Below are 12,471 nucleotides of genomic sequence, written 5' to 3' on the forward strand. Positions count from 1 at the left end.
CCATTCGGCAGAAGACTGTGGTCTAGGACCATGATCTGTGAGTTTACCCTTAAATAAATAACCCTTTATTATACATAATTATGAACAAATGTGGCATTATTTTGTAACTTCCGTCATCAATTTTGGAAATATACCCCATTTTCATGGGACATGTTTACTTGCTTCTTTTGTTTGTTTGTACTGTGGACTGAACTTTGGATCTCATACATGGTAAATACTCAGTCAGAACATATTGTTAGTAGTGAAAGTAGTATTCATTCATTCATTCATTCGTTTTGAGACAAAGTCTCAACAACAAGTTGCCCAGGCTGTATTCAAACCTGGAATCCTCCTACATCAGCTTCCCAGGCGATTATATTTTCATATGGCCACAGCCATCTAGCAAAAGTGAATATGTTTATGGCAGATCTAAATCTTGGATGCAGTTTAAACACTATGCAATGATAAACTGGGCATGCCTGATAAAGAAAGAGTTGGTCTATGTCTTTGCCATAATTAGTATCACCAGAGAAACTGGAGGAAATTGGGAAGCACCCAGAATTTCTGTGGCCTCATTAGCTTACGGTGGGGCCATCACTGACATCTGCTAAAACACAGAATTCTTGTGGCACATCACCAAGGCTGAGACCTGTGGCTGAAGGACAGGTTGGATTGGCTTCTGACCTCCAAGACAAGTCTCTACAGCACTGGCAGAGTGAAGTGCGCAGCTTCCTAAGAGCGATGTCTGGAAGAAAAACAGCTGCTTGGAAGCACAAGTTATTTATGCTTCCTAGACATTTGTCTCTTAGCAGGCACCACGGCAGAATAGCAAATGTAAAAGATTCATTTAGCAGACTCTAGCAAATAAATTCAGGTAGTTAAATATATAATTTTCAGAAATATATTTGCAGTTTTCTGAGAGAAATTACATTACACTATCAAATTAAATATTTTATTAAAATTATTTAATATTTCATTAAAATTATTTAGTTTTTTTGCCTTTCCAGTTTGTAACAAAAAATTTAAAAACACAAAAATTGCTTACATTAATCATAAAAACTGAGAGACAAATATATAGACATGAAACATATGGTTTTAAAAAATGTGAAAGAGGACTGGAGACCCAGCTCAGTGGTTGAGGCACTCGCTGGGCAAGCAAGGGGGGCAGAGTTTGGATCCCCAGAACCCACATACAGGCATGGCATCCCACCTGTTCTTCCAAGGATCCTCAGAGCATGCTAACCAGCAGAACTAGCCATATCTGCAGGGTGCTCAGCATTTCTTTGTGAGAGCCTGCCCCACTGAATACAATGGAAGACTAGTAGAGATGATTTCCAGCAGCAAGCTCAGGCCTCCACACGTGTGTGCACACACACACACCCCACATGGAAATGGGGGCGTAGGATGTAAAAGTGTAGATATAAATGAAATGTATATTTAAATGTAAAGTTATAAAGAATATAGTGACGCTGCTCACTGTTTTCTGTAGGAAATCCCATGCTGTCAGGGGACCTGCACATGAACGTGCTCGTGATTCAGGGGTGCAATGTCTTTCACCGTTATTAAGGTATAAGCTGGAAATTGCCTACCTAGTTGTTAAGCTCTTAGGTCAGGCCAAATTGTGCCCAGTAGCTAATTTCCCTTGAAGTCAGGCCAGCGATGGAGCCAGTGTGTCAAGACAATAATCAGGCCAGCTCAGAGAGACTTTCGACACCAGCTGCAGGTATAAGACTCTGCTGGGCCTTGTGCCAGATCAGAGGCTAAACTCCACGGCTCTGTAGCGGCTCACCTGCTCTGGGCACTCTGAGATGACTGACAGGCGTTTGGCAGAAAGAGGGGAGTGGAGACATGACTACACATGGGCCTTGCTCAGAGGACAGCTTCCCTAGCTGAAGCAAGGGAAGAATACAAGGCCCGGCTTTCCTGCCCGCAGCCTGACTGTTATTGCCAGGCAGCTGAGGTTGAACTGGCAGCAATGATGACCCGTGCTGTGCACTTAGGTCAAGGCGGACCTCAATGACTGTGAATTATTGCCAATGTTTGATGCTTGCTGTGGGCCAAGCTCTGCACAGAGCTTTAAACGCATTATCAACTTTATTATTGCAGTGAATTGGTTAATTGGGTGACCACTTCAAAGGGTGGTGGGGAAAGGGGTTCACATTCAGTAACTTTCCTAAATTCATACATGGAGGTGCCTTTAGCTCATGGGGAGAAGGCAGGACTCCCATCGGGTCTCACTTTGCCCAGCCATCATGCAGAGAAATCCCATCGACCGGCACTGCACAGCTGGCATTAAGACTAACCTCCTAAGACATGTGTGCATTAGGATGTGTCGTGTGGCCACTGAAAACAAAGCTGTGTTTCAAGTCCCAAAGGGCAAACGTCACATGGTGTGTCTGTGTCTGTTGGAAAAGCACTCTAATGCTGGGATCAGCACACACCTTCTCCAAGCAAGCATTTTGTTTCCCTCCACATTAACCCTACTTTCTGAATTGCCCAGTTAGGGTATCTCAGAGGGGACTCTTTCTTCCTGGGCCCCCCTAAACAGAAGGTAATTGCCCTTTAACAGCCTCAGAAGCACAACTCTGATCTAATTGCACATGAGAGTTCAAAAGGAAAACAGAGCCCTCTCAGTGTCTGACCAAACTGCAATTACGACATTAGGCTTTGCACAGCTAATGCCCCACGGAATGAGCAGCACACTGCTGCGGACAGATGCATTGAGAAGCCATTGTCACGGAGGAAAGTTAATCTTGATGTGGGGATGGAAATCCTCAGGCCTCCTGCTCCCTTGGATATTCATTTTCCTGGATGAGGGTTGCAGAGTCTATTATTTTCATCTTCATAAAGTGAAAAGAAATTACAGCCTGCTCCTGGGCTGTGGAAGAAGCCACCGTGGTACACACCCAGCACAGCGCTTGTGGACACAGCTTCACTGCAGATAGGAGAAGAAGATGATAGGGCATGTGCCCACTGCACAGAAGCAAAGCCTTCTGACCACAGTTAGCGCTACAGCATTGCAAAGCCTTTAGCCATCCCAAAGCGTAAAACAAACGCTTCAAGGCGTGAAAGGGAGATATGGCTAATCATGTAAGAACAATAGGTGCAAATAGACCTGACTTGGTAAAATTGGGCATGGTCTTCTCATGTTTGGGGGTTAGGCACTGATAAAAGGAGCAATGGTTTGAACTTATGTGTCTCCCAAAAATCTATATATGGAAGCCCTGACCACTATGTAATGGTATCATGAGGAAAGAACCCTCACAAACGGGATACGTGTTCTTACAAGAGGAGCCAGGGGTCTATCTTTCTTTCAGTCTGTCTTCATCAAGCAAGCAGTTGGCTATCTGGACACCAGGGAGAAAGGTCCTACTGGACACAGAGTCTAACCTGCAGAACTGTGAGAAGTAAATTTCTACTGCTGCGAAAGAAGAAAGCCAAAAACCAAAACAAAAAAAAACCACTCTGAGATGTTGGCCGAACTATATACCGCTGTGTTAGCCTCTCTCTGTATGATGTAAGAGCTTGCAAATGAACCCTTCAAGATTCCTGTTGTAGGCAAGGGGTTCACATTGGACAGTCAGAGAAGCTGGCGTCACAGCAGCAGAAGATGGTGACAGAGGTGACAGAGAGCAACTCGCTCCAGAGGAAGCAGGGGCAGAAAGAGGAGAGTGCTTTTTCCTCGGATCTCTTATGTCTGGGTTGACCCCGGTGAAGCTCAGTTTGCAGTCAGGTCTTCCCACTCAGCAATGCTCTCTATTTACCATCATGGAAAACCATGAATATGTCTTCCGGGTGATTCTAGATTCTGGCAAGTTGAAAATCAAAACCAACTGTCAAATCATTTTTTTCTAGTGTTTTTCTTCTTCTCCTTCCCCTTCTTCTCCTTCTTCTTCTTCTCCTTCTTCTAGAATTCTTTTTCTTTTCTTTCCTTTCTTCTCTAGAGCTTCTTCCCAGGTGGAAAGTTGCTCACTGAGGGAAGTCATGTTCTCTGCGTTAGCTCTCTCCAATCTCCTCTTTCTTATGAGGTAAAAGTTTCTGAAGTCCTTATGAAATCTCCCACCCCTATACAGCCTTTCTAGACCCTTTGTTTCCTAGTAACTCGGTGAGTCTCAAGGTCATGTGACAATTTTTCAGCTATTTCTTATGAAAAACATGACCTGATTATGTACCTAAATTTTTACATCATTATCTGATAAATATTTGGCTTGGTTCCCCAGTCAACGTTTCAAAAGGCGGTGTTGCAAAAGTAGTTCCAGTTGGAGATAACTTTTACTGTATAAACACACTCAGAAGAGAAGTACACTTGGCCCAGAGGAGAAAAAAAGGGAGAAAACTAAAAATGTGCCCCACTGGCTGTGTCGTGGAATAGCTGTCCTGCCATGGTGCCACTCACATCCAGATGCACCACGAGGGAAGCAGGTCACACACGCGTAACTGCATCTGGACTCATTCTTGACTTTGCAAAGAAATCTCTTTTTTGTTCAGTTTTATGTACATTGGTGTTTTGTCTGCATTCATGACTGTGTGAGGGTATTAGATCCCCTGGATTCAGTTGCAGACGGCTGTGAGCTGCCTTGTGGGTGCGAGGAATTGAACCCAGGTCCTCTGGAAGAACAACCAGTCCCCTTAACTACTGAGCCATCTCTCCAGCTCAGGCATCTCATTCTTTTTAAAGCGGCTTTGTAAACAGAGATTGGTAGACTAACAATATGAAGGGTCTAGAGTCAGCACTGCCTTGGAAGATGGCAGAAATGAGAGGAAAAAAAGAGTCTTCTGGACCTTTAGCACAGAAAGCAAGTCAATGTCTTGGAACTTGGGTCAGAACAAACACACAGGATATACAAATTCACTGCAACCTTTTACTTTGTTCTGTTTGTCTTTCACCACAATTGCCCCTGCCTTCCAGGGTGACTCCTCCACCCTGTTACCATAGCAGCCATATCCCACACTAATCTCTGGAAACAGAAGCCATCAGCTTGCACATAGCCCCCCACTCCAGCCAGCCTCGGTTCCCCACCTACTTGCCTCTGCCTGGATGTCAGTGCTGGAGACGGAAGACGGCTGTCTGTGAACACAGGAAGAGCACTCTCTCCTAGAGTCAAGAAGATCAGGGAGCCACAGTCATGGCCCAAAAAGAACAAGGCAAACACCAACTTTAGAAGAGTGGGCAGATACCTATGAGTGCTCAGAAGAGTTGGTGACTGCCTGAGGAGCAGAGCCAAGTTCATATTTGAAGGTCAAACACTCTCAGCCCTCAGTTAGATTGGTCCAGAAGGAACACAAGCAAGCACAGATGCTATTGGCTGTGCCTGAGAATGTATGCTGCTGTTAGGAGCAAAGCTGTCAGGAACAGCCCAGAACATATTTGGCCTCACATGAAGATTTATAAAAATAAAATATGCACATTTTAGAGAAATGTAAGAAATAGCATTGACTCAGAAGTGTCAGCTTCTAGAATTTCTGATACTGCTTATGCTGCATAGTTCTGAGGGTCATTAAGAATGGAGAGACTGGTCATGGTTATACACGCTTCCACATTAACGAGGAGTACATCAATCTCCATAGGTCTCTTCCCGAATTCTCCTGAAGTTCATAGCTGCTTGGGGATGATGGAGTAGCAGGCAAAATGAAGAACACAAGTGCTGGCTTAGATTTATGGCCTCCTTTATCACTCAAGGGAAGGACTCAAGAATGCAGAATATTAAATTTTTATCAATTCCCAGGACTAGATTAAACACTGAGCTACATGATAGATGAAGCTGGGATTAATTAGTGTCAGTATTCATATAAATTGTTCTTGATAAGGAACAATGGAATCATGGGAAGTAGATATGATCCATCATCATTTCTCTTCATTTGCTCCAACTGAGAGGTGGGCCAGGAGGAAGACAAGGCGTACATTCAAGGAACGTGGGCACAGTGGTGATAAAATTATATTCATTTCCTTTCAAGTAGTCAGGAGATGGTCCATGCACCTGAAATTTAAATTTGTTGTTCAAACTAGCCGAACGCTTCCACTCTAAACAAAAGTCTGGCAGCTGGAGAGATGAGAACGCTTGATAGGAATTCAAGGACCAAACACCCCCAGCAAATGCACACAACCATCTGTACCTTCAGCTCCCAGGGTTCTGAAGCCCCCTTCTAACCTCTGTGGGCATCTGTACTCGTGGGCACATACCCAAAGGCAGACACACACAAACATGCATTCATATAATTAAAAATAAAGACAAATGTTTCTTTTTAAGCCAATTATTTTCTGTTTGTAACATAATCTTTCTTTCTGACTGTGTGTATGACCTCAGGGAACTTTCAGTGGCAGCAGTATGAGCCTTCTCATACTTTTGGAATTTCAGCACACACGACACAAAAGAGGACTCGGTCATTCCTGGGTTGTGCTCACTCACATTCAGGACTCCGTCTGATTACACCCGGAAGTATAGGGTGAGGTCTTGCGGTCACTGCCGTGAGCCTTTCCTCTTCTCTGGCCGGGCGGAGACATGGCAGCGAAGCAGAGAAGGGTCCTTGTTTATGCCTACATGTTCCTGGATGCCCCAGCCTTGACTAGTACAATGATGCCTCATAAAATATCTCTGAAAAGATACAAAAAAATACATGCACATGCTGTGTGTTTGAGAGGAGGGCAGCTGGGGACAGGTACAGGAGGAGAGGCGGTTTCACTACAGTTCTTTTCTGGGTGGCCTTATCACCTGTGGTCTCTCCTATTGAATATATTCAGAATGCTTGCTTTTGTTATTGTTTGTTTGGGTATTTTTATTTGCTTGCTTTTTTCATCTTGGTCTGGCATTGTTTTCTTAGTGTCTCACTGTGTTGCCCAGATTAGCCTTGAGCTCGTGCGTCAGTCGGCCTTCCCAGTGCTGGGATTCCTGATATGTTCCCCCATGACCAACAACTAGACAGAGTCTGAAGTGTACAGTTCGCTTGGCACTGTGTCCCCACACTCCATACTGGAACATTTGCCTTGCCTCCTCGGTGCAAGTGCCACGAGGAGACACCTGCCTTTCCATGGATACGGTCTGTTCGGATGTCAGGCGAGCATTCTCGGGACACAACTGCTGTGACAGGCTGAGACAAAGGTATTGTGGGAAGAACACAGATGACAAGTCATCTGTTGTGTGAAGATTCAAATACAAGCGCAGCTCTAAGCCACGCACCATCTATTTTAACACCACACGAAGCATTGGTAAACGAGTTTGGCAAGTACAGCTGCAGAAGAGGCAGACTCGAGATGAAGGTCTTTTATGCCAACCTAAAGGGAGAGGCACAGTCGGGGCAGACCAGTTTTCAAAGCACTGATCAGTGGGAAAGATAGCAGCTTTATAATTCTTTCTCCGGGTCTATTCCCAAGTGTGGGGTGTCTGGGCCACATGAGGTCTGATTTTAGCTCTTTTGATGAACGTCCTTACTGGTTTCCATAGTGGCCACACCAGTCTACACTCCCTTCAAGCGTGCAAAAGTTGCTTGCTCACCACGCTCCCAGAAGCACTGCTCACAACAGCCAAGTCAGGGGTGTCCACCTAGATGTCCATCACCGGGTGGTGCATACACACAGTGAGGTTCATTCAGCCCCAGAGAAGAATGGAGTTGTCACATCTGTGGGGAAATGGATAGATTATTAAGTAAAATAAGCCCAGGTAAGACCAAAGTGCATGACAGAAAGAGCATTATCATACCTAAGACTGTGCACAGTGAAGTATGGTAACTAGGATTCCTCAAGAGAATCCTCCCCAAGCCCTGCACCTTGCTGGCTGCCTGGAGTCTGCAGCAGGCAACGTCCTTCAGGTCATATCTATGTCTCTGGTGAAGTAGCTTCAGGACACTGGTCCAGTTCCAGGCACAGTTTACTCGGCTAATCTTTGTTCCTCCTGTCCTTCTTTTCTACTTCTTCTGTTTTGGGGCTGCCCAATTCTTAGGTGTATAGGTCAACCAAGAGAAACAGCAAGAGAATATTTATGATTGGTTCTGGCCACTAAAGTTTGAAGAAACTACAGACAGTGAAGACAAGAAAGGAGACAAAAAGTGAAGGAATTATTCTAAATTAAAGGAAACATAACATTAAAAAGAACATAATGACCAAAGGTAATAAAGAAGCCACATTAGAACTCACAAGGGGGACCCGGGACCTGGGTGTTAGGGATGCAACTCGGAAAACCTGGATGGCATTATTGGGTCAGTGTTGACATGCTGGGTGTGATGTTGTGATGGGTTTGTTCTCAGGAGATTCAGGTTTGAGCAGTGAAGGATAGAACGTGATGGTGTCCTTAGTGCTGAACACTTAGAAATACAGGTTTATAAAGAGAGAGAAGAGAGTGGGAGATGGGTCTTGGTGGAGTTTAAGTCTTTATTCTATTCTTTTCATCTTTCTATGCATGAATATCTTCAAATAAAATTTTGAAAGGAAATAGTATAATTTACTTCTCAAGAATTTACCCTAATGACTCAATAAGTAAGCAAGAACATTAAACCGTAAGAAGCCTATCATCCCCTTTCGTAGTCGGAATGCAATATTTCACACATATTCTATACTAATTTTCATTCTTAATGAGGTATACTCTTTCTATGGAACCCAGACTGGCCTCAAGCTTCCAACCCTCCTACCTTGACTGCGCCGAGGGCTGGGATGACAGTTGTGTGTCTCAGGTCAGCAGAGACAGGAGCCCCGTGGCCAGTATAGATTGGTGATCTTCTGCTTCAGTGAGAGACTCTGTCTGAAAGAAATGAGGAAGATGACATACATTGGCGCTCTAGCCTCTGCATGCACCTGCACTTCTGTACCCACACCCACACACAAAAACAAGTATACATATACATACCGTCCCCCCACACACAGAGACACACATACCTTTTATAAGACTCACAGGCCAGCCTTTATAACCTTGCCTTTCATGTGATTGACTGTGTAAGGGGAGGAAGGCATCTTCCCTTCTGTCCATCCACATATTCAGCTCTCTCAGCCTGTGTTACTGTGAAAACACGCCTGCTCTACCAGCCCATGGAGCCTGCACACCATGGTTCCTGCTCACACATGAAAAGGGGTATTTAAGAGTTTCTATTCAGTATTCTCTTTCACTACTCTGTATATTTAGCCTCTCACTGAGTCAAATTAGTTTCATTGTACTATCATTTAAATGAGTCTCAGTTTCTGAGAAACTGAATTTTCCACTCAAATCTTGATCATTTTGTGATTTTAGCATTTTCCATGAGAATTTTAGAATCATCTTATTGAATTACACACAAAAAATCTTGTTGATATTTTTGCTGGAATTATAATAATCTCTAAATAAATTGGAGAAAAATATATTTTAAAAATATCAACCCTTTAGATTCAATCATAAAATACTTCTCAATATATTGGTGTTAACTTCTTCCAGTACTATTTATCCTTCCTCAGAAAGTCCTGGACATGGTTTGTAAGCTTTAGCAAAGACATTTCAGACACATAAGGCTCAAAGTCACAGAGACTGTTCTCCAGTGTCCTCCATGGCTATAACACATGTGTGTCATGTGGTTTCTACATAAGCGTGACCTGGGGAAGCCATCAAGGAATGTGGCACTGTGGAGACATTTTGCTGGTGGCAGAATCACACTTCCCTGGAAAGCTGTGGTTGTGCCATCAGTGCTGGGGTTAGGTTTTAAGTTGCAGGGTGGCAGGGACATCAGTGGCGCCAACAGTGGCTGTACCGATCGACTCTCCAGAGCGCTTGTTCCTAGATGTTTAGTTCTATTCCTGTAGCCTCTGCTTCCGTGTGAGAGCTAGTCAACATGCAGAGGCACAGACAGCTGTGTTTGCCACTAATTTTGTTCATTCTTCTATGAAAAGAATGCTGCTTGAAATGTAATTTTCTACCCAATATATAGAACTATGACTCAGATATTTTTAATTTAACAACCTATCCAAGTTTTTTTATCAGTTGAACTTAGATTTCTAGATGTGTTCATTATCTCCAGTGATGATGATTTCATTTCATACTACCCGACTCTTAATTTTTCTTCTCATTCCTCTTTCGAGTATGGATGTAAGTGTGTACATGTGTGTGCAGGTGTGCAGATTCGTGTGCACGTGATGGGAATGGGACTCTAGGTCAATTTCAAGTGCTATTCCCTAGGACACTATGTACTTCATTGATCTGGGGTTTGCTAATACAGTAGGGTTGTTAGCCTGTGGCCGGGAGAGCCCCTGTCTCTGCCTCCACGGCGCTGGGATTAGAGGCGCTTGTCTCCATGCCCAGCTTTTTATAAGGATTCTGGGAACTGAACGCAGGCCCTCAGGCTTACACAACAAGCAATTCCCAGGCCGAGCCATCACCCCAGCCACCCTGTCTTTGCCCTCATCTTCTTCCTTCCTCTTCCCTTCCCCCATTCTCATCTGAGTATTAGGTAGAATCTGCTTTTAGAATTAGCTTGTGTGGGGAAGGGTTTTGTTACATGATTAAATCTGTTAAATGATTTTCATTCTGTTCAAGGTTGTTGTTGCTTTTGATACATTTCATTTCCCTTTTGTTTTACCCTTTAAGTAGTTCGATATCTTCTAGTGTGTTGCGGACTCTGTCTGAAGAATTCGTGTAAACAGCTCTTTCCGTTTCTACTATTATTTGCGCCTTCTCATTTTTTTCACCTTTTGTATTTAGCTTGAGGTGTTTTAGTATAGCATTTCCAGTATTTGCATTTTGTGGAGGAAAGTTGGTTCAAGTGGTTCTTTCCCCCACGATTGGTTCCCTTTTATAATGCCTGAAGACGTGCAGGAGTCTTGGCACGCATCTCTGGTTCCTTTTCTCTGCTTTCCACTGATAGTGTCAGCTGCTGGAAAGCAACCCAAGGATTCTCCAAAATCCTTGGCGATTCAAACTGTGAATGTTCCATTTACTTACACAAGACTGTAAACTTTAACCACGCTTCTTGTAACCACAAAACTTGCTTGGCATTTATTTTAGGAAATTTCATTTGTTCACTTAGACTGTTAAATATATTTGTTAAAATAAATTGAGTTTACTCACCCTAAAATGTACTTACTATGTCTGGAGTTAATGAACCCATAATTCCCTTAGTCTACAAACTAAATATTAATGACCCCACTACTTTATACTAAATGGTTTTCTTCAGTAATGAGAAAACATCAGAATCTAGTGAATTCTTTCTCTGATGTCTGCTTGAAGTAAACAGAGCCTTTAGCAGATTCTAACAAAGACTATTTTTTTTCTCTGGGAAGGTTAAGTGTATTTGAACCAAAGGGCTTCAAAAAGGAGATACAGAGTGATCTAGCCAGGCCAGCTAGCTGACTTCATGGTGATGACATTTTTAGTAGGAGCTGATAAAGTAGATTCGGGCAAAATCTACTCTGTCTGCCTTTGGTCACTGCTTGGTCACCTGTGTAGAACCACCCTGAAAATTCTATGTGAAAATGGCATCTCTCTGCCTGGGCTTTTGAATGGCAACAAGACAGAGACCTGTTCCTGGTGAATGTGAAATGAAATCCTACTGAAGAAGCCGCCCACATTTCAGTAAGTGAACACACATAAGCTCTTGGTAGAGAGGAATAGGAGGGTGTCTAGGGTGTGGAAGTGAGACACTGGGTACAGTAAAGAGATGACGAGCTTGCAAGAGTCCCCTGGGTGGGTAGGCAGAATGATCTGAGGCTTTCATTATTCAAAAGGTAATTAAAGCCACTGGTGAACAGGGTAACCCAGAAAGCTAGTGATTGTGCCTTTGCTCTTTAGTACAAAGCTGATAGGCAAAGCTCACTTATGATGCCCCAGATCTCGAGCTGAAAAGTGGTACCTCCTCAGAAGAGTGGCACCCTAGCATTTGTTATGAAAAGGTGCATGGGAGCTCTGGAAATGTAGAATGGCCCTTTTTTCCTCTTCCCCCTTCTCCTTTCTCTCTCACTCTGTTCTCTTCTCCTTCTTCCCCTTCTCTCTCCTCTCTTCCCCCTCGCCCCTCTTTTTCTTCCCATTCCACAACTCAGCTAATAAATATCCAATTCTATTCTGTATGATGTGTCTATCCAGGTCCCTGAAGCAGCTGAAGGATGCCCTCTGACCCTGTTACTTGGCCAGTGAATGCTAATGAAGACTGCTGCCCTTCCTACTGCAGGATGTAATCAGCAGGCAGCTAGCCACTCCTTATGACCCATGGAGGGACCAGGTCAAGAATGCGGGCAGGTCTCGGAACACGTTCTTCTCTCTGGGGGAGATCTGCTGTTGGAATGAAAGGTGTCATTAGTCAGCTAGAATTCAGGGATGGAAACAATGAGAGCAGTTTTTATTTGGTGCACACATTTGTGGGAGGTGTCACTAATGCTAACTAAGATCACTCAACATGCATTCTTCTGTCTTCAGTTAACACACTTTCCTCCATTCCAGCACCAGGAAGTCACGGTGGAGATTCTGTGCTTAGCAGGTCAAGTACAACTCAAAAAGTGCACACTGCAAATGGACCTTGGATGAAGTTGCCATTTAATCGCTAAATTCTTTT

General features: G+C 43.8%; 1 long non-coding RNA gene across 1 annotated transcript; it reads right to left on the bottom strand.

Annotated features, from left to right (window-relative positions):
• Window positions 1-4,976: 4,976 nt before the first annotated feature.
• On the bottom strand, window positions 4,977-7,856 carry LOC142847282 (uncharacterized). The gene is made up of 4 exons (XR_012910135.1): window positions 7,674-7,856; window positions 7,470-7,593; window positions 6,387-6,572; window positions 4,977-5,074 (listed from the first exon to the last, which is right to left on the bottom strand). It is a non-coding gene; the product is annotated as an uncharacterized LOC142847282 (long non-coding RNA).
• Window positions 7,857-12,471: the final 4,615 nt, after the last annotated feature.

This window comes from Microtus pennsylvanicus, chromosome 3 (genome assembly GCF_037038515.1).
Source record: "Microtus pennsylvanicus isolate mMicPen1 chromosome 3, mMicPen1.hap1, whole genome shotgun sequence".
Taxonomy (NCBI): domain Eukaryota; kingdom Metazoa; phylum Chordata; class Mammalia; order Rodentia; family Cricetidae; genus Microtus; species Microtus pennsylvanicus.